The sequence below is a fragment of the Hypanus sabinus genome, chromosome 14 (assembly GCF_030144855.1).
Source record: "Hypanus sabinus isolate sHypSab1 chromosome 14, sHypSab1.hap1, whole genome shotgun sequence".
Taxonomy (NCBI): Eukaryota; Metazoa; Chordata; class Chondrichthyes; order Myliobatiformes; family Dasyatidae; genus Hypanus; species Hypanus sabinus.
In genome coordinates, this window is record NC_082719.1 from 98,896,338 (window position 1) to 98,919,563 (window position 23,226).

Genomic DNA, 23,226 nt, shown 5'->3' on the forward strand with positions numbered 1-23,226 from the left:
TGTGCAAATAAAGAAATTGTGCAAATAAAAAAAGTCTTCTTAGGGTGTAGTTTTGTATTTCACTGTCTTCTCAACTAATTTGTTACACGCTGTTGAATTTTACATACAAAAGCAATCTGTAGGAATGCTCTGACAGCAAGGACTTCCAAATTTCTATCGATGTACCATGGAGAGCATTCTGACTGGTTGCATCACCGCCTGGTATGGAGGGGCCGATGCACAGGATCGGAAAAGGCAGCAGTGGGTTGTAAACTCAGCCTGCCCCATCCTGGGCACAACCCGTCCCAGCATCGAGGACAGCTTCAACAGGTGATGACTCAAGGAGGATCATCACCACCCAGGACATACCATCTTCTCGTTACTTCCATCAGGGAGGAGGCACAGGAGCTTGAAGACCACCACTCAATGTTTAGGAACAGCTTCTTCCACTCCATCGTGAGATTTTTTTTTATCAGACTGTGGACATTACTACATGTTCTGCCTGCCCTCTTAAAGGGTATCAGCCTGGAAGTTGAATGCTTATACTCTCTATAGATGCTATCTGACCCTGCTCGGTTCTTCCAACAATTTGTGTGTGTTACTCTGGGTTACCAGCATCTGCAGAATGTCGTGTTCACATTCTGCTCTATTTTTGCACTACTTAATTTTTAGCTATTGCTCTGTACTGCTGCAACAAAAGAACAAATTTCACAACATACAGTGCCTTGCAAAAGTCTTGGGCACATATATATAGCTAGGGTGTCTAAGACTTTTGCACAGTACTGTATTTGTCAACGTGGAGCGGAGAGTGAGTTTGTAAACCTGGCGGGAGCAAAAGATGTTGGGAACGGTGAGTCTGGAGCGTCGTGGGAGGGGTGGGGCAGGTGGCAGTGAAGGATTGGCAGTGATGGGGGTGGCGTGGGTGCAGACACACCCAGCCCTGAGACACCAGGCAAAGTCATTTGATACCAAACAATCAGTTTATTGATAGTTACAGAATGACTCTGGTGCTTCCTCCCTTCTCCCTTCCCTTTTTCCCAGCCATGATTTCTCTCTCCCTGTACCCTTCCCACTCATAGTCCACAATAGAGACCCAAGTCAGAATCGGATTTATCATTGTCACCCTGAAGCAGCAGTACCTTGCAAAACATAAAATTACTGCAGTACTGTGCAAAAGTCTTAGGCACCCTATATATATATATATATACCCAAAACTTCTGCACAGTACTGTATGTCAATGATAATAAAACTAATTTTGAATCTTCACTTTTTTAGTACTTTATATAATTGTTAGCCTAATCCTGTGTGAAAATGTGAAATATTCCAGGCACTGATAATTGTATCTTTTTGATATTTTGCCTCCATTTGCTCAACTTGGTATTTAATGGAGATTACAGAAATGATTTTAATTAGCTGTTGGATCCAGTAAGTAACATTATTCTTCAAATCATTCAGCAGCTTAGACCCCCCTTTTATAACTTCCACTAATGTGATGCTTTGCCAGCATTCTTCACTCTACTGCTTCTCCAGTACATTTACCTCTTCAGCACAGAGACTTCACGATCAGTCCTCACAAGATCAGATACTCTTCCTAAAGGAGATAGTCCAAAGGAGCTTCAAGTGAATCATCCCGTGAGTGAAAGGCTTAACGTATGAGGAGCATTTGGTGACACTGGGCCTATACTCACTGGAATACAAGAACATGGAGGGGATTTCATTGAAATCTATCGAATATTGAAAGACTTGTGTCGAGTGAACATGGAAAAATGTTTCCTACAAGTGGGGAGCCTAGCACTGGAGGACTCAGCCTCAGACCAGAGGGACATCCGTTTAGAACAGAGATAGCGAGGAATTTCTTTAGCCATAGAGTAGAGAATCTGTGGAATTCGTTGCTGCAAATGGCTGTGGAGGCCAATTCATTGGGTTTATTTAAAGTGGAGGTTGGTAGGTTCTTGATTAGTCAAGACATGAAGGGATTGGTAGAAGACAGGAGACTGGTTGAAAGGGATAATAACCACCTGTTATAACGGTGGTGTGCAGAAGAGCATATCTGAATGCACAACGTGTCAAGCCTTGAAGTGAATGGACTAGCAGATGACCACGAACATACAGGAGATACCAAATCAAGTGTCCACTGAGTGTTTGTCTGAACTAGTTTAATCAGCTCTTTAATAATTATGAAAATTTATAAGCTCTTTTTCAAAACTTAAAGCCCACTTAATAGCTGGCCTTGTGACCAACTTGCATACAGAAAGGCCAGAGTTTTGTGGTCCCTTTCATCTTTGCCCTGTGACAGAAAATATAGTCATTCCTTCAGCTGAAGCTCTCCACCTGCACAAACCTGGTTAATTGAATCCAATCCACTGTTCTGACCTTATCTTTACTCCATTACTTGCATCCTTTCATCAGTTTGTTTATTTAGAGATACAGCGTGGAACAGGCCTGTCTGGCACTTCGAGCCGGGCCACCCATTTAACACTAGCGACCTATTTACTGAACGCTTGAAACCATGGTGAGCAAATCAGCTCCGAATTGACTTATTACTTATTTCTTACTATCATTGACAAAAATCACTTTTTTTTAAAGCACAAAAACACGCGCCGTTTATAAACTGTTCACTCTAAGCATAGTGTAGTGTCTAACGTCTGGGCAAGTGCACATGACTGAGGCTAGTTAGAAACTACTCAGAAACAGTCTCCTGTCCCAATTGAATGGCATAGTGTCCTAAATAAACAAAGTAAAACCCGGGTATTTTCTCGATAATAGTTTTTGTTCTTTATGTGTTGTCCCAAATAAACAGCTGCCCCAATTAACTGATTGCCCAATTAGCTGCAATCCACTGTGTGTGTACACTCAGGCCCCGCTTAATGCTGAGGATGTGTTCCTCGTAGGAGGAGCACTACGTAAATCAGCACTCTGCGGGGTTATTATAACATTACCTAAATGGACGTGTGTACCTGATTTTAAAAAATCAGACCTGAGATATATGATATTTTATGTATGCACAGTAATTCGTGGAGTAACACACACACAGATCGGCCTCACCAGTGGAGCAGCAACACGCGGCTGCAGCAGCGGAGGGGAGTGGGTGGTGGTTACCTCCCAGCGGAGGGACCGGGCTGTGGGTCCTTCTCTAACTTTGGCTTCTTCTTCAAGGAGGCGTCGAGATTTGACTGCCTTTACTGAAGTTTCCTCTCACGAAGCCGTTCTCGGCTGCAGGAAATCATGTCGAGATCACCCGTTTGCCTTATTGCTTTGCTCCCAGTCAGGGTCATTCTGATTGACGATGTAGCCAATTTCAAAGAGGCGCCAATGTCAACTTGATACTCAACAACTTCTAAACACAGTTTCACATCCACGCTGACGCTTCTCCTAAACGTATTATAGGCACTACCCTCGCTGGAAGTGGCGGGCTGTCTTCCAGACATTATTGGTGAAAAAAGAAGAAATAGATTGGCGAGGGAGCAAGAACGTTTACACACACGAGAGAGGCAGAGCGTGAAATAGTACATTCAACCAGCCTTGAGTGGCTGACAGTGTATGTAAAGCGATCTCATTGGCAGGTTGAATGTTTACTGTAATGGTGACCGCTCTTGAGAAGTTTTAACAGTTGTTTAGAACAAATTTTTGTCATTAAAAAAAAATTTCAATGAAGTATTGAATAACTGTTGTAATGACTCAGTGCTGTGTGGGGTCTGAGTGTGTACATATATGTATATTTGTGTATATGTACTGTATTTGTGTCTATATGTTATATGTATATGTGCAAATGCAGTACTGCAGAACTATTAGAGGTGTGTGTGTGTGTGTGTGTGTGTGTGTGTATACGGTATATATATTATATAGCCAGGGCACCTAAGACTTTCCACAGCACTATATGTCAGTGATAGTATGCACGTAATACTGTATGTCACTGATTCTGAATTCAATATGTTAATTGTTCAAAATGGGTGACTGACGGTCAGTGTGGTGTTCGTGGGTTGATGGACCCTCTTCGGTGTTCTCTGTCATACCGTCTCTGTACTTTGATACATGTGACAATAATAACCAATATCAGTAACAGTACTGGTCTGAAGTATCAGCTGGGATTATATCTGTACCCAAGGCTTTTGCATTACTGTATATATATATATATATATATATATATTAACTTAGAGAAGAAGTGCAAAAAGAGAGAAAAATGGAGGTGGTGTTCATGGGTTTATTGTCTGTCTGGAAACCTGATGGTGGAGGGAAGAAGCTGTCGCTGAACTGTTGAACGTGTGTCTTCAGGCTCCTGCACCACATCCTTGATGGTAGCAATGAGAAAGCTGGTTTGGCTCTATTGTGTGTATGGTGAATGACAATCAATCTTCAACTTGAACTTGAATCTGATTAAAAGTTACTTATTTATTAAGGTACAGTGCGGAACAGTCCCTTCTGGCCCTTTGAGTCACGCCTCCCATCAACCCCCGATTTAACCCCAGCCTAATCACGGGACAATCTACAATGACCAAATTAACCTACCAACTGCTAAATCTTTGGACTGTGGGAGGAAATCAGAGCCCCCGGAGGAGCCCCATGCGCTCATAGGGAGAAAGTACAAATTCCTTACAGATAGCGGTAGGAATTGAACTGGGGTCACCTGTACTTGTACTGTAAAGCATTGTGCTAACAAGTATGCTGTTATATATTATTCTCATACCATATCCCTTTCTATCCTTCTCATGCACCCTTTTCCTCAGTTGAAGCTTGAAGTCGAATGTATTTTCTGCCTTCACCACTAACCCTAGAGGGGGATTTCAGAACGTCGCAGTGCTCTGTGCTCAGCTTTTGTTCTCTGTTTTAAAACTCTTCATGTAATCTTCTATTTATAGACCTCTGTCCCCAACCTCTCATTCCGAGCTGAAAATGTGGCATCAGCCTTTTTCTAGCCTTTAATGAATCTAAACACTTCTATCAAATTTTAAAACTGTGACATCTTGTTTTTTTTTATTAAATCTTTTCTTTATACTTATGTTTCCTCATACCAGTCAAATTCAAGAAATTGCAGTGTACCATTCTGGTTTGAAAGATGATAGTCTGAGATTTTATCCAACTTTCTATGTAACTCATTATTACTAAATGGCTTTAATCATCCAGATTCTATTAAAGTTCAAATTTTATTGTATTTAGCAATGGAGTGTGAAGTTGCCCCTTGTGACCCTTTGAGCCACAACCCCAGCAACACCCCACAACCCTGATTAACCCTAAACTAATTACAGGACTATTTACAACGACCAGTTTACCAACCTGCTACATCTTTGGATTATGGGAGACAATGGGAGCATCCAGGGAAAAGCCCACACATCATGAACAAAGCGGATGAGCTTAGAGCGTGGATCAGTACTTGTAGCTAGGATGTTGTGGCCATTACAGAGACTTGGGTGGCTCGGGCAGGAATGGTTACTTCATGTTCCAGGCTTTAGATGATTCAGAAAAGACAGGGAGGGAGGCAAAAGAGATCGGGGCGTGGCACTGTTGATCAGACATAGTGACACAGCTGCAGAAAAGGAGGAAGACATGGAGTGATTGTCTAAGGAGTCTCTGTGGATGGAAGTTAGGAACAGGAAGGCTTCAATAACTATACTGGGTGTTTTTTATAGACCAGCCAATAGTAACAGGGACATCGAGGAGCAGGTGGGGAGACAAATTCTGGAAAGGTGTAATAATAACAAGGTTGGCATGGTGGGAGAAATTAATTTCCCAAATATCAATTGGCATGTCCCTTAGAGCAAAGGGTTTAGATGGGGTAGAGTTTGTTAGGTGAGTTCAGGAAGGTTTCTTGACACAATATGTAGGTAAGCCTACAAGAGGAGAGGCTGTACTTGATCTGGTATTGGGTAATGAACCAGGTTAGGTGTCAGATCTCTTAGTGGGAGAGCATTTTGGAGATACTGATCACAATTCTATCTCCTTTACCATAGTATTGGAGAGGGATAGGAACAGACAAGTTAGGGAAACGTTTAATTGGAGTAAGGGGAAATATGAGGCTATCAGGCAGGAACTTGGAAGGATAAATTGGGAACAGATGTTCTCAGGGAAATGTGTGGAAAAAATGCAGCAAATGTCCAGGGAATATTTGCATGGGTTCTGCACAGATATGTTCCATTGAGACAGGGAAAGGATGGTAGGGTACAGGAACCGTGGTGTACAAAGGCTTTTGTAAATCTAGTCAAGATGAAAAGAGAGCTTACAAAAGGTTCAAAACTTGATAATGATAGAGATCTAGAAGATTATAAGGTCAGCAGGAAGGAACATAAGAAAGAAATTAGGAGAGCCAGAAGGAGCCATGAGAAGGCCTTGGTGTGCAGGATTAAGAAAAACCCCAGGCATTATACAAAAATGTGAAGAGCAGGAGGATAAGACATGAAAGAATATGACCAATCAAGTATGACAGTGGAAAAGTGTGTATGAATCCAGAGGAGATAGCAGAGGTACTTAATGAGTACTTTGCTTCAGTATTCACTACAGAAAAGGATCTTGACGATTTTGTAGGTGTGACTTACAGCGGACTGAAAAGCTTGAGCACATAGATATTAAGAAAGAGGATGTGTTGGATCTTTTGGAAAGCATCAAGTTGGATAAGTCACCAGGATTGGATGAGAGGTACCCCAGGATACAGTGGGAAGTGAGAGTGGAGATTACTGAGCCTCTGATGATGATCTTTGCATCATCAATGGGGACGGGAGAGGTTCTGAAGAGTTGGAGGGTTGCAGAATTTGTTCCATTATTTAAGAAGGGGAGTAGAGGTAGCCCAGGAAATTATAGACCGGTGAGTCTTACTTTAGTGGTTGGTAAGTTCATGGAGAAGATCCTGAGAGACAGGTTTAATAAACATTTAGAAAGGTGTAATATGATTAGGAATAGTCAGCATGGCTTTGTGAAATGCAGGTTGTGCCTTATGAGCCTGATTTATTTTTTTGAGAATGTGACTAAACACATTGATGAAGGTAGAGTAGTAGATGTAGTATATGTGGATTTCAGCAAGGTATTTGAAAAGGTACCCCATGCAAGGCTTATTGAGAAAATAAGGAGGCATGAGAAATCAAAGGAACATTGATTTATGGATCCAGAACTTGCTTGCCCACAAAAGGCAAAGAGTGGTTGTAGACGGGTCATATTCTGCATGGAAGTTGGTCATAAGTGGTGTGCCTCAGGATTCTGTTCTGGGACTCCTACTCTTTGTGATTTTTATAAATGACCTGGATAAGAAGTGGAGGGATAGGTTAGTAAGTTTGCTGATGAAACAAAGGTTGGAGGTGTTGTGGATAGTGTGGAGGGCTGTCAGAGGTTACAGTGGGACAGATAGGATACAAAACTGGGCTGAGAAGTGGCAGGTGGAGTTCAACCCAGATAAGTGTGAGGTGGTTCATTTTGGTAGGTCAAATATGATGACAGCATATACTATTAAAGGTAAGACTCTTGGCAGTGTGGAAGGTCAGAGGGATCTTGGGGTCCGAGTCCATAGGATACTCAAAGCTACTGTGCAGGTTGACTTTGTGGTTAAGAAAGCATACGGTGCATTGGCCTTCATCAACCGTGGATTGAGTTTAGGAGCCGATTGGTAATGTTGAAGCTATATAGGACCCTGGTCAGACCCCACCTGGAGTACTGTGCTCAGTTCTGGTCGCCCCACTACAGGAAGGATGTAGAAACTATAGAAACGGTGCAGAAGAGATTTACAAGGATGTTGCCTGGATTGGGGAGCATGCCTTATGAGAATAGGTTGAGTGAACTCGGCCTTTTCTCCTTGGAGCGACGGAGGATGAGAGGTGTCCTGAAAGAGGTGTACAAGATGATGAGAGACATTGACCGTGCGGATAAGCAGAGGCTTTTTCCCAGGGCTGAAATGGCTAGCACGAGAGAGCACAGTTTTAAGGTGCTTGGAAGTAAGTACAGAGGAGATGTCAGGGGTAAGTTTTTTATGCAGAGAGTGGTGAGTGCGTGGAATGGGCTGGCAACAATGTTGGTGGAGGTGGATGCGATAGAGTCTTTTAAGAGACTCCTGGACAGGTACATGGAGCTCAGAAAAATGGAGAGCTGTGGGTAACCCTGGGTAATTTCTAAGGTAAGGACATGTTGGGCACAGCTTTGTGGGCTGGAGGCCTTGCCCTGTGCTGTAGGTTTTCTATGTTTCTATTCCAGGGGAATGACGTACAGAGACTCCTTACAGGCAGTGCTTGAATTGAACTCCAAACTCCTCACTTGCCAAGCTCTAATGTTTCAAAGTAACTTATTATCAAAGTACGTATGTGACACCGCGTACAACCCTGATATTTATTTCCTTGTGGGAAATACAGTAAATACAAAAATAAAAATAGATATTTATTGCTTATTTATTATTACTGAGATCATACGATAAAAAACCCTTGGAAATGAGTCTATTGGTTGTGGGGACATTTCAGTGATGAGGTGAGTGAAGATATCCCTTCTGGTTCGAGCCTGATGTTTAAGGGGTAGTGACTATTTTTGAACCTGCTGGTGTGATAGCAGCAGAGGAGAGAGCATAACCTGGTGGGTGGAGGTGCAAGATGATGGAAGCTGCTTTCCTGCAACAGCACTCCATGCCACCTTTTCTAAATTTTGTTCCTTTCTGGTCATAGAGTCAAACACATACTTCTGAGTCTGTGTAAACTATCAAGCATCCAATTACACTAATCCCACTTCTACTTCTCGTTACATTCCCGTTAACTCCCCCTTTATTTTATTGCCCTCTTACCCAAAAACAATTTGGTGGTCAATTAGCCATCACAGAGCGAGAGAGGAAACCCGAGCACCCGGAGGAAACCCACTGTGGTCACATCGACAGCACCAGAGGTCAGGGTTAAACTTCTCTCAGTTGGATAGAAGTTAGGCTAATTAAAATTAGTAATCCATGGAGGAGAAATTCCTGCATTCAACTAAGCCATATTTGTCTATGATGTGACTTTGTTTAGTTAACTATTGAACACAGAAAGGTATAGGAAGAAAAAACAGGACACATACTACAGTGACATGGTAGTGTAGCAGTCAGCACAATGTTTTACAGGGCCAGCGATTGGGATTCAATTCCCGCTGCTCTCTGTAATGTCTTCCTGCGACCGTGTATGTTTCCTTCAGGTGCTCTGGTTTCCTCCCACAGTCCAAAGATTCCGGATCAGAGGTAATAAGTTGTGGGCATGTTATGTTGGCACCAGATGCACAACAACGCTTGTGTGATGCTCCCAGCACATCCTTGGACTCTATTGGTCATTGACTCAAATGATGCCTTTCACTATATGTTTTGATGTACCATCACAAAAAAGCTAATCTCCTTTTAATAATCTTTAAATTGCTGGCGAAGATAGAGGGCAGAGTATGGGCTTGAAGAAAATGAAGTAACGAGTGAGAAATACCCAAGGGAAAGAGGGGTATGATTAGGAATTACTTCCCCAATAAAAGGACAAGAATCATTTTAATGTAACACACAAAATGCTAGCTATTACTTCAGTTAAACTTCGATAACCAGATTTGCTATCCAAAAAATTAATACATTTTAAGTTTTAATATTTTGATTTTATTTTACTATTTTTTTTCCTTCACTTGTTTACTACTTTTTGGGACTTGTTAATTCTTTATAGTGTCTCCAGGGATTGAGTTTCCCTCTGTAGCTTCTGTAAAATTATTTGCTAGTGCCTTAATGATGAGCAAGTGGAGGCTGTTTGAAGATGTTGGATTAGGGTGTAGAATTGTTCTTTTTCTCATATTTTGGTGGTTTAACTCTTCTATGCTTGTTTATATTTTTATATAATCACTTTTCACATGTAATTGCTCTGTGAATTTCCCAGGAATTATGATACAGTTGCTATTGTAATTTTCTGTAAGCTTCTTAGTTTTCTGTAGCCTGTGTCACATGACTTAAATCTGGTTATTTTAATAGGTTAATTATTATCACTGGAGTTTTCTTTTCTCTAGTCTGATGATGAGATAACTGTGATTGACCTTTCCTGTCGTTGTTCTTTGACTCTTTCTTAACTTGTTCTTCGTTCTTGTAACACTTAATATAAGTTCAAATTTAATCTTCATTCAACGAGGCACATGGATATAGACAATCGAAACAACATTCTCTGGGGCCAGGGTAAAGTACAGAGTACCAACAGTCACATACAGCACACAGAACATGTAATCATGATAGCAGATAACCATACAGTTGCAAGAAAGAGATTTAATATTAATAATAATAATATAGCCCAAGCCCTGAATGTAATGCCCTGTAGATTGATGGTGCATGGATGTCGTCCTGGAGCCATGTTTCTACAAGAACAAGCCCACAGCAGTTCCTCATTTCATGCAAGTTCAGCCACATACGGATGCAATCCAGCTTGGCTGTAAAACAGACTTAAGCAACAAATTTTATGCCTGGTTCTTGGTTTCTGAAGAATCTTTAGATCGTAAAAACTTTAGGATCCAACAAAGACAAGTTCCTGGTTTGGTCACTTTCTGTATTGACTGCCTTAAGCAAGCAATCACTTCCAGATCAGACGAGGTGACACCAAATGAAGATTTTGAGCCTTTTCTTTTCCCCTCACCCTATTCTCATTTCCATTTGCCATTCCCATGCATTCTAAAGCAAACCCGTGTTGACATGGTGTATCTTGCTGACATCTGAGGTCAGCACAATTACATCCCAGGACATGCCCTCTTCTCTGCCATCAAGGAGAAGGGACAGAGGCCCGAAGACAGGCACATTCAACATTTCAGGAACAGCTTCTTGCCCTCCACCATCACATTTCAGAATGGATCATGAACCCATGTACACTACCTCACTATGCTTTTTGCTTTTTTTATACACTACTATTTATAAATTGATTATATATATTTCTTAATGTAATTTATATTTTTTATTATTATGTATTGCAATGTTCTGCTGCTGGGAAGCAGCAACTTTTGTGATATGTGCCAGTGATTTTAAATGTGATTCTGATTCTGATTTCCTGTTTAGTAATGTTTAGCAGAATAAACGGTAAAATGATAGTTGGAGTGATAATATGAAGTATTGGTAGTTCTATGTAATGGAATGATTAAGGTTAGTTTTCAGAAAATGCTAAGCGACATTTGAGTTTTTGGTTTGTTTCCACATGTACCAACCATAATAGGAAGGTCAGCTTCGAATTATTACTTACATTAATTTATGAAGAATTCATTAATACTAGTAATGAGAACCATTTATAATGACACACTCAGGCACTCTGACACACACACACACGCACACTACAAATGAACACAAAACACACATAGATATTTGGCTGAATTAATATTAGTTATGCTGCTTTCATCAACAGTAAAATTACGATAACCTGATCTCTGACTATTCAGAAATGCTGACACTTTGGGTGATTTCTGTGCTCTCATCTTCTGATTTATTGGAGCCTTCAGTTCCCACTGTCCCCTGCCCCTGGCTTAAACTGGAACATGTATTGTTCTTTTCTACTACGAAGCAGATGAAGAAAAAGTACATTAAAATGCATTGGAGTATTAAAGGCTGCAAGACACAAGAGCAGAATTAGGCCATTCTCCGCACATCAAATCTGCTCCGCCATTCGATTAATAGGAATAACATTAACAGTCTGGAAAATCTGCTGGTTTGGCATCACTAAAATCCCAAGCCTGCTGGATTAATTAATGGGATTTTATGCACTGTGGAACTGACAACACAATGAGTGAATTTAGATTGTTGTGCTGGTGAATTTCATTTGGAACAGGTACTCCAAACTCTGGAGGTGTGTGGTGGAGGCATGTCTCTGCCAAAGGAGGTGTAAGGTGCTCCTTTCTTCTCCTAGCAGTCACCCTTGGGCAAGGTGTAGCACCTTCTTAGCACCCCTCCTCCCTCCTGAATCAGGGTCATGCGAAGCCATGGGAGCAAGTGATGGATGGTCGTATGAGCAGCTGGCACGTATTAGACAGGCTCTGAAGAGTATTGATAATGCCTGGGGTCACCCGTCTTGTAAAGACACTGCCCAGAAAAAGACCACGGCAAACCACTTCTGCAGAAAAATTTGCCGAGAACAATCGTGGTCATGGAAAGACCGTGACTGCCTATGGCACATAACGAATGAACGAACAAACTCCACACTCATATCTTTGACCTTTTTGACATTTTAAATACCTTTCCCAATGATCTCCCTTGCCACTTAGAATGGTGGTGGGAATGGAGGGGAGGTGTTCATAAATGTCCAATGAAATCCAAATATAGCCCAGAGAATCTGGCAACCCAACTAATCCCATCAATTTCCTGCCAGATGAGTCAGATAAAATCATTATTCCAAAGATTTAAAGATTAGCTTTATTTGTCACATGTACTTTGAAATATACAGTGAAATGCATCGTCTTTGTCAATGACCAGCATAGTTAAGGTGAAGGGTTAGATTGATCTTAAAGTAGGTAAAAGGTCAGCACAACATTGTGGGCTGAAGGGCCTGTAGTGTTTTACGTTCTATGTAAATGGACGTCTCTCTGTACTGTGGCTGTGCCCTCTGGTCCTATATTTCCCTACAAATGGAAACATCCTCTTCACGTCCACTCTGTCTAGGGCTTTCAGTATTCAGTGGGTTTCAATGAGATCCCTCGTTATTCTTCTGAATTCCTTTGACAATCCAGAGCCATCAAGCACTCCTCATGCATTAACCCTTTTAGTCCCAAAATAATTCTTGTAAACCTAAGTCGGCCACAAGCATGCAATGCGATTAGATTATGAAAGGTTAAAACGAGGTAAAGATTAGCTGTATTTCTCACGTATACATCAAAATATTGAAACTTACAGTGATATGTGTCATTTGCATCCCATCAAATCAATGAGGTTGTGTTGGGGGCAGCCCGGAAGTGTGCCCATGCTTCCCACACCAACGTAGCATGCTGAAGATTTACTAATCCTATTGCTAAACCATGCGCCTTTGAAATGTCTGAGAAAACAAGAGCACCTGGAGGAAGCACACGTGGTCATGGGATTCCTTTGGTCTAACTGGTGATAAAGCATTCCATGCAATAATATTTTGGGAAAGTGTGAGCCTGAATTTATGGACACCCACTCATTGCTGCTTTACCAAACTGTAAATTTGCTTCCAGTATTGAAAACTTTTGGATACACTGATTCAGAGATCACTGTATGGAGTCTGATTCCCAACACTCTCCGTAAGGCATTACCAGGGCCAAGTGAGTTTCCTCCGGGTGCTCCAGTTTCCTTCCACATTGAAATGATACATGATTAGGTTTGGTTTTGTGAGTTGTGGGCATGCTAAGTTGGTGCCAAAAGCATGCTATGCCGGCTGCCCCGGCACATCTGTGGACTGTGTTGTTCATTGACACAAAATTTATTGTAGGTTCAATGTACATGTAACAAATAAAACTGACCTTTTCTTAAATATAATATATTTTGTTGATGGACTTTTTTGCCTAGTTATGACCAGCCCAGATTGCACTTGGCTGTTTTTGTTCAGTTATGTCATCATTATACTTGGTGGAACTGTCTTGCCCTTCAACATATTCTCTGATTACCTACCATGGGCCAAATGACAATGACCTTGAGTGTAAATTATTGAATTGGACATTATATTTATTTGCAGCAGAACAATAGATAAACCATAGGAATTTCTTTGACCTTAACTGACTGGGTACTTTTTAATTCCAGTGGATAATGGCCATTGTATAGTGGCTTTTATTGTTCATCCTTAATAGTTTTTAAGAATATGAGGATGGTGAGTCATCATCTTGAACTGTTGTAGCCTTTGTTATGAAAGTCCTCCTACAATGCCTTTTGATGAGAGTTCCAGAATTGAGACAATGATGAAAGATGCATTGCGGCTTGGAGAGGAATCTATGGGTCACGTTGTTCCCGTGAGCCGGCTTCTCTGGAAATCTATTTTTGTAGAGGTGATGTGTTTGGGAGAAGTTGTCAGGACTGTGGTAGGAAAAGATATTGGCTAGGTGCAGCTAGGTCACCGCATTGAGAGGTTCCCACAGTGACGTCCCAAAGTTGAGATGCTTAGCTGACAAGGACCATCACCTTTAACGAGATTTTACTCTTGAGCAGAAAATGCTAAAGGAACTCAGTAAGTTGAAGCCATGATTGGCGACTTGGTGTGAAGTCCGAACATGGCAGCCTGAGAAACTGGGCGCAAGGACTGGAGGCCTGGAGGTGGCCTCTACTGGGGTTGGAGGACTGTCTGGATATGTGACTGGGAGGGTTTGTTTTGCCGATGCTGTCTTGTTTCGTTGTGTTTGTGTTGCTTGTGTTGTTCTGCGGAACATTATGGACATGCTATGTTGATGCTGGAATGTGTGGAGACACTTGCAGACTGCCTCCAGCACATGCACGTGTGTGCTGGTTCAAGTTTAAGTGTCATTCAACCATACATAAATATCCATGAAAACAGCCAAACGAAACATTGTTAATACAGGACCAAGGTGCAAAACAGTACTAATCAAAATCAGGTTTATTATCGCCTGTGACGTACAATTTGTTAACTTAGCAGCAGCAGTTCAATGCAATACATAATATAGAAGAGAAAAAAAATAATAAATAAAAAATAATAATAAATACACAAGTAGATCAATTGCAGTATATGCACATTGAATAGATTAAAGAACATGCAAAAAACAGAAATACTGTATATGAAAAAAAAGTGAAGTTGTGTCCAAGGATTCAATGTTCATTTAGGAATCAGATGGCAGAGGGGAAGAAGCTGTTCCTGAATCGCTGAGTGTGTGCCTTCAGGCTTCTGTACCTACTGCCTGATGGTAACAATGAGAAAAAGGCATGCCCTGGGTTCTGGAGGTCTTTAATAATGGACACTGCCTTTCTGAGACACCGGTCCCTGAAGATGTCATGGGTACTTTGTAAGCTAGTGCCCAAGATAGAACTGACTAGATTTACAACCCTCTGCAGCTTCTTTCGGTCCTGTACAGTAGCCCCTCCATTCTTGACAGTGACGCAGCTCTTCACGATGCTCTCCATGGTACAATTATAGAAGTTTTTGAGTGTATTTGTTGACATACCAAATCTCTTCAAACTCTTAATAAAGTATAGCCGCTGTCTTGCTTTCTTTACAGCTACATCGATATGTTGGGGCCAGGTTAGATCCTCAGAAATCTTGACACCCAGGAACTTGAAACTGCTCACTCTCTCCACTTCTGATCCCTGAATGAGGATTGGTATGTGTTTCCTTGTCTTACCTTTCCTGGAGTCCACAATCAGCTCTTTCTTCTTACTGATGGTAAATGCCAGGTTGTTGCTGTGACACCACTCCACTAGTTGGCTTATCTCACTCCAGTACGTCCTCTCGTCACCACCTGAGATTTTACCAACAATGGTTGTATCGTCAGCAAATTTATAGATGGCATTTGAGCTATGCCTAGCTACACAGTCATGTGCATATAGGGAGTAGAGCAATGGGCTAAGCACACACCCGAGGTGCACCAGTGTTGTTCATCAGTGAGGAGGAGATGTTACCACCATTCTGCACAGATTGTGGTCTTCTGGTTAGGAAGTCGAGGATCCAATTGCAGAGGGAGGTACAGAGGCCCAGGTTCTGCAATTTCTCAATCAGGATTTTGGGAATGATGGTATTAAATGCTGAGCTATGGTCAATGAGCAGCATCCTGATGTAGGTGTTTGTGTTGTCCAGGTGGTCTAAAGCCATGTGGAGAGCCATTGAGATAGTGTCTGCCGTTGACCTATTGTGGCGATAGGCAAATTACAATGGGTCCAGGTCGTTGCTGAGGCAGGAGTTCAGTCTAGTCATGACCAGCCTCTCAAAGCATTTCATCACCGTCGATGTGAGTATTGCCGGGTGATGATCATTAAGGCAGCTCACATTATTCTTCTTAGGCACTGGTATAATTGTTGCCTTTTTGAAGCAAGTGGGAACTTCCACCCGTAGCAGTGAGAGGTTGAAAATGTCCTTGAATACTCCCGCCAGTTGGTTGACACAGGTTTTCAGAGCCATACCATGTACTCCATTGGCATCTTCCACCTTGCGAGGGTTCACTCTCTTTGAAGACAGTCTAACATCAGCCTCTGAGATGGAGATCACAGGGTCATCAGGTGCAGCAGGGATCCTCACAGCTGTAGTTGCGTTCTCCCTTTCAAAGCGTCATTCACAGCACTAAGGCGTCACTGCACTCATTAGTTATGTATCATTCACAGCACAAGACACACACAACAGTAAAAAGCAGTCATACACACAAAAAAAATTGTCCAAGTCCCTGAGTTCATGAATGTAGCGGCAGTCTGTATCGAACACAGTGCATTTTGTCTTCTGCTAAGTGAACACAGGAGGGCAGCACCAGCTCCAGTTTGGATGCTGCATCACACCACCTCCAGCACACCGGTGGAATGCACTACTCTGACACCTCTGTCCTGTGTAGCTGCAGAAAGGTGACACTGCGGCTTGAGGTTTAGTCTTTGCTACGAGCGAAGCCACGCAGCCTCTCTGCCATCTGCCCCCGCTGTTCACCAATAATACAGCGAATCAGACTTGCAGCATTCCACTTCAGCAATGTCCAACAGCGTCTTGCGATCACCGTTCCCTTGAAGCTACATGGATGCATAACTGCACATTAAATGAATTTCTCCTGTGCAGAAAAGTCTTGGTGGAATTTTCTTTTATATTATTAATATTAACATTATAATATATTAATTTGAAGTTATGCTAATATAAATTGGTGAGCATGTTAATATAATTGTGAAATACCCTGTAATTAAATGTTAATGAATATAATCCATAAATTTTCTAAATATTAAATGTCCTACAACCTTTACTTTGAAAAATTCTCACACTTCAACGTGTTTACATTGTCTGTGTTTCAAGTTAAAGCACTGTTACAAATGGTAACAATAAATGCAGAATGGATGTTGGTTGCTCATTGATAATAAACTGGCGACCAGCTTCTATTCCAGTGCTAACTGCGAAAGTGGATTCAGTCTTATGAATTCAATCAAGTGTAAATCCAGAACCAGGCTAGAAGTAGAACATTTGGATCGCCTGCTGAAGATCAGGATGTGTCCCTCATCTGGATGCAAGTTAATCTGGACAGTGTTTATAGACAATGGATTTGTAATAAAGACAGATAAGAAACAGTTTATAATATCTTTGTACTGTATTTTATTGCACACTTAAAATAAAGTCAGAAGTATATGATTTGTCAATTTTCATTCAAAAGTTTCATGGAATGTGCATTACCAAAAATATTTATAGTGGCTGTGCAGTTTTCAGGCGAAGTAAAAATTTCCTGCTTAGTGCAATGGTTAGTCTGTACAGCTATATATTAAAAAAAAACAGAAGGAACATTGATTGCGATCTCAAGAAAATTGACTCAGACAATCACTCACTGTTAGACTGCACACAGGCCTTGAGCTCCTTGATTTGTGCAGCTCCCTCAGATTCTCCACCAACCAGCATCTCGCTGATGGGGTAGACCCGCAGTGTTCTAAGTTCTTAAAATACAGCAAGATGTTGCAATTGTATCAAATAATTTAAAAAAAGACAATAACGTCCTTGGTTGGCCCTGTAAAAGACAACTGTGCCTGAGCATGCCGGCATCTTACTGGAAGGTGAGTAAAACGAAGCATTTCATTGAATATGTCAATGTACGTGTGATGAATAAATCTGAATCTGATGTGGGTCAGGCAGTATCTATGGAGGGGGGAGGTTCTTGGGTCTCGTCCTGAAACACTGACTGTTTATTCCCCTCCATTGATGCCGCCTGACCTGCTGAGTTCCTCCAGCACTTTGCCTGTGTTGCTCAATCCAGGATCTGCAGAATCTCTTGTGCTAGAGATTTCCTTTGGATTCGTACTTACACTTCTACTTTGCTAATGTCTGTACAGACTTGGGCTTTTCAGCCTGGAATCATGCAACAAGGCGTGGCAGCGTTTCTGTGAGCTTCCGTTGAGGGGCCGCCCTCGTAGATTATTGACAGGCAGCAAAGTGGAGCCTCAGTTCCTATCGAAGTGTAAGGAGTTTGGGGTTTTTGAGATTTCCAATTTCTTTCATGTATAAAGTTATTTAAAATTATTGCAACTGCATTAAACACTATTTTAACAGATTTATTCATGCTTGAGTTCAACCCGGATAAGCATGAGGTGGTTCATTTTGGTTGGTCAAATATGATGGCAGAATATAGCATTAATAGACTCTTGGCAGTGTGGAGGATCAGAGGGATCTTGGGGTCCCAGTCCATAGGATGCTCAAAGCTGCTACGCAAGTTGACTCTGGTTAAGAAGGCCCATTGGTGTATTGGTTTTCATCAGTCGTGGGAATGAGTTTAGGAGCTGAAAAGTAATGTTGCAGCTAGATAGGACCCTGGTCAGAACCCACTTGGAATACTGTGCTCAATTCTGGTCACCTCACAACAGGAAGAATGTGGAAGCCATAGAGAGTGCGCAGAGGAGATTTACAAGGATGTTGCCTGGATTGGGGAGCATGCCTTATGAGAATAGGTTGAGTGAACCTTTTCTCCTTGGAGTGGCAGAGGATGAGAGGTGACCTGATAAAGGTGTATAAGATGATGAGAGGCATTGATCGTGTGGATAGTCAGAGGCTTTTTCCCAGGGCTGAAATGGCTAGCATGACAGGGCATAGTTTTAAGGTGCTTGGAAGTAAGTACAGAGGAGATATCAGGGCTAAGTTTTTTACACAGAGAGTGGTGAGTGCGTGGAATGGATTTTCTGCGGCGGTGGTGGAGGCGGAAATGATAGGGTCTTTTAAAAGACTTTTCGATAGGTACATGGTGCTTAGAAAAATAGAGGGCTATGTGAAGGCTAGGTAAGGACATGTTCTAAGTCACAGCTTTGTGGGCCGAAGGGCCTGTATTGTGCTGTAGGTGTTTCTATGTTAGTGTAAAGAAACATAGTAACCGAACTGACCTTTGTATAAACAGGGATTCCTGTACTCTGAGGTCTGGTGTATCTAGGTTCATAGATAACCACGGACCATTTGGCCCACGATGTTTTGATGACTCTTTAACCTTCCCTACCTGCGATCAGTCTGTTCTCTCATATAGCGCTCTATTTTTCTTTCATCCCCGTACCTATCTAAGAGTCTGTTTTATTTCCAACCTTCATTTTTATATGCCATGGACACCTATTGTTAGCTGATGGGTCGGTAGACCCCTCGTTAGGGGTCCCAGCGCTCATGTATCTGCCTCTGCCACCCCCCCGGCAGGGTGTCCCACACACCCACCTTTCTCTGTGTAAAAAAAAAAGACATCTCTGATATTCCCCATACTCTTTCCTCCAATGACCTTAAAATTGCGCTCCCTCTTATTAGCCGTTTCTATCCTTGGAAAAAGTCTTTCGGCTGCCCACTCTATCTATGCCATTTTATCATCCACCTTTGCTCCAAAGAGGAAAGCCCTAGCTCGCACAGTCTTTTCTCCTAAGACCCTCAGTTCATTCGCCTTCCTTGTTGGACTTCCTGCATTAAAGTGGAAGCAAACTAATTTTGAATTCTTCACTTGCACACTTACTTGCTTGCCTGTTATGCCGCTGGCCTTTGGAGCAGAATGATGGCTCGCCATCTCTGTCAGTCCTTGGCCACTCAGATGTGGAAGGATTCTTTATTGCTGTTTCGGTAACAGGTTCTTTTTGACCAGTCATTATTGTTAGCTTTGACTTGAAGCCCCGATCCTGGAAGACAGAGGACTACCCTTAGTCTGGTCTCTACCCTTTGACATGTTGGCATGGGTGACCCTACCAAGAGCCAAGACAAAAAGCTCTGATAACTGCCAGCATGGCTCCCTGGGTTATTGAGGCATACTAGGCTTCAAACCATGACAAGGTTGTGGTCCTTTTGGAGGTTCACCTGTAGAGGCTGCACTTGTGTGGATAGAATGATGGTATGAAAAATAGAATATGTTTTGAAATTGTGAATAATTAATTGTTGCTGCTCACAGAGCCATTTTAGTGTGCTGATTCATGAGGTGCAGAAAATAGGCCTGCCAGTATAGCAAGCAGTTATGAAGACAATGACATATTAGCCTTTATTGCAAGGGAGTTGGTATAAAAAAAATTAAGAAATCTTTGCTCAGAATAAAAGGAACTTAGCTAAAATCTCAGCAGTTTTGGTCTCCTAAAGGTGGTTATGCTTTTCTTTGATGTCTCTGTAGCTTTGGACTCTCATTTAATGCATGTTGTTCTCCCTCCTCCCCCTCCCCCCCTCTCTCTCTCTCTCTCTCTCTCTCTCTCTCTCTCCTCTCTCCTCTCTCCTCTCTCCTCTCTCCTCTCTCCTCTCTCCTCTCTCCTCTCTCCTCTCTCCTCTCTCCTCTCTCCTCTCTCCTCTCTCCTCTCTCCTCTCTCCTCTCTCCTCTCTCCTCTCTCCTCTCTCCTCTCTCCTCTCTCCTCTCTCCTCTCTCCTCTCTCCTCTCTCCTCTCTCCTCTCTCCCCCCCCTTCTTCTTCCCTTCTCCCCCCCCCCTTGAAAAATTTGCCAGGAACAATCAGGGTCATGAGACAATGATCGCCCACGTCATACGACATGACACATAATAATGTAGATGACATAAGACTGACAAACAATCAATGTACAAAAGAAGACAAATCATGCAAATAAAAACAATAAACACAGAGAACAAGAGTTGCAGAGACCTTGAAAGAGAGCCTATAGGTTGTGGAATCATTTTAAAAGTTGCGGTGAGTGAAGCTATCCACACCCATTCAGGAGACTGATGGTCGTAGGGTGCTAATTATGAAAGGCAACGATGATCGTGTGGCTTTGGCACACCCTGCTTCGGCTAATGGACTTTCAACTGTGTGTATTCCTTTAAAGAGATTGTCAAAATGTAGGCTCTTTGGGACTTCAGTGGTCTTGGGGATTAAGCAGAAACATGGATGAGACCTTCAAATTATTCCCCTGTAACAGGAGTTCTGAACCTGGGGTCAACAGACTTCTGGGTTAATGGGAGGGGTCCATGGAATAAATAAGTTTGAGAACCCTTGCACTATAATGTTCCATTCTTTGTGGGGTAAGTGTAAACACACACACAAACACACACACACACACACACACACACACACACACACACACACACACACACACACACACACACACGCACACACTCTCACACTCTTATAAAAACCTCAGTACAATTTTGTGATGCTTCCTTTACAACTTGGTCAAACATGTATTTTCAGTTTGTTTCAATGATTTTTATGTCACATTTATATTACAATTTCTAAAATGCTGCTTGGCTTTATATTATTGAAAATTTTTGGCAGGAAATGGCTGCGTTTGATCTCATTCTTCCAAAACACCAACTTCCCTTTAGGCTCTGATTTGTTTTTTAAATGAACCTGCTGTCTGGGTATCAATCAAACGTGCTGCCAGAACATTGCATTTCTGCTTCCTATTTGGGACAAAGAACTTGGCCCCTCGTAATCAAATAAGTTTAAGTAATTACAAAAAATTAAAACGTTGTATTTACTTAAAATGACCTAAAGTACAATGAATTAATTGATTAAAAAGTAAAATAACTTCGATGTTCCTCTATCTCAGGGGTTCCCAATCTGAGGTCCACAGACCCCCTCAGTTAATGGTTGGGGTCCATTCTTTAAAAAAGTGTCCCAAACCCCTGTTATCTCCTCACCCAGCCAGTCCATCCTCCCCTCCCTCTTTAACAGCACTGTGGTTGCAACAGCAGTGTAGCAGTTAGCACGAGTTCAGAATTCAATTCCAGTGCTGCTCTATACCTGAAATGCATGGGTTTTCCCTGCATGCTCTGGTTTCCTCTCACAGTCCAAAGACATACTGAGTAGGTTAATCATCATTGTAAGTTTAGGGTTAATCGAGGTTGTGGGGTTGCTGGGGTGACGTGGCTGGAAGTCTATTCAGTGCTGTATCACTCAGTAAAATAAATAAATAAAATTTGAAGCATTATGATGTGTAATGTCTTTGCTGAGTTTGCTCCCGTTTGTCTAGGGTAACTAGCTTTGACACCAGCAACACTATAATCGTGTTGTTGTGGATACTGTGTGATGCACACCCCAGTACAAGCCCACAACATAAAATATCAGACAGTACACAATATACAATTAAATGATTAAACTTTATAATTATTTCTTGGTGATGAGTTCGTAGAAACAATTACAATAATGGCACCAAGTCAGTAAATTTATCAGTTCTGTGCACAAAAGAATTCATTGGAGCTCAAGAAATCAGGTATCCTTTCCATCCATCGATCTCCTCCGAACTCCGTCAACCCTCAGCTGTGATCTCCCAGAGTGCATGACTCACGTCCGACCTCTCTTCTCCTCGATGTAAAGCCCTCACATTCCCTCCCCACACATACGGATAGAATAACATGACTTCGATTGGCCAGCAAATGAATGCAAGTCCCGTTATCCCTAATTATAACCCAAACACGCTGCTACAGAGAACCCCGTACCTCAGCAGTTAACAATATGGAGAAGCCATGTTGTCGGCCTTAGCAATTAACATTACAATTAATATTACTGAGAACCCTACATGTGTAATGATTATACCTGTATGAACAGTCTGCAAGACAGGTTTTTGTACTGTAACACTCTACATGTGATGTTAATAAACCAAGCCCAAGCTAAGGAGTATTCATAGTATGCACTTAAATTAAAATGCTGCAGAGTTTTCCGGCCATCTAAAAATTTCCTCCTATGGGGACTGGATTGTCCAAGGGAACACTGCTTCCCAATCCAACCCCCTCCCCTGCCCCATCTGAGTCATAATTGTTGTAATTATAGATAGTAGCAAAGTAAAAGTCTACCTGGAATCCAGAAGTGGAGAATAATGATGAATGTAGTGTCATCTGTCATTTAGTAAACGTCTTGTGTTTGTCTCAGTGCAGGCGTCGAAATGCTGTATTTGCTCTCAGTTCAATAACTAAATGCTTTTCACTTTGGATCACTCTGGATCACTTCGGAATCATCTAGCAATCAACAGCAGAATTTGAGCAACTAAGCAAAGAATTAGTGGAATATTGTGTTTATTTCTGGTTGCCTCGTTAAAGGAAGGATGTGGAAGTTTCGGAGAGGGTGGGGAGCAGGTTCCTCAGGATGCTGCCTGGATTAGAGAGCATGTCTTTTGAGGAAATATGAGCGAGCTAGTGCTTTTCTCTTTGGAGTGAGGGAGTGTACAAGATGACAAAAGGCACAGAGAGAATGGTTAGAATTTCCCCAGGGTAGAAATGGCTAAAATTAGAGGTCATAATCTTAAGGTGTTTGGAGGCAAGTATAGGGAAGATGT

At 41.9% G+C, this 23,226-nt stretch overlaps 1 protein-coding gene across 12 annotated transcripts in view; it reads left to right on the forward strand.

The window, feature by feature from the left end:
• The window catches only part of LOC132405014 (transcription factor 4-like), a 649,090-nt gene that overhangs the window by 120,946 nt on the left and 504,918 nt on the right, over positions 1-23,226 (forward strand). The gene's annotated exons all lie outside the window — the stretch shown is intronic.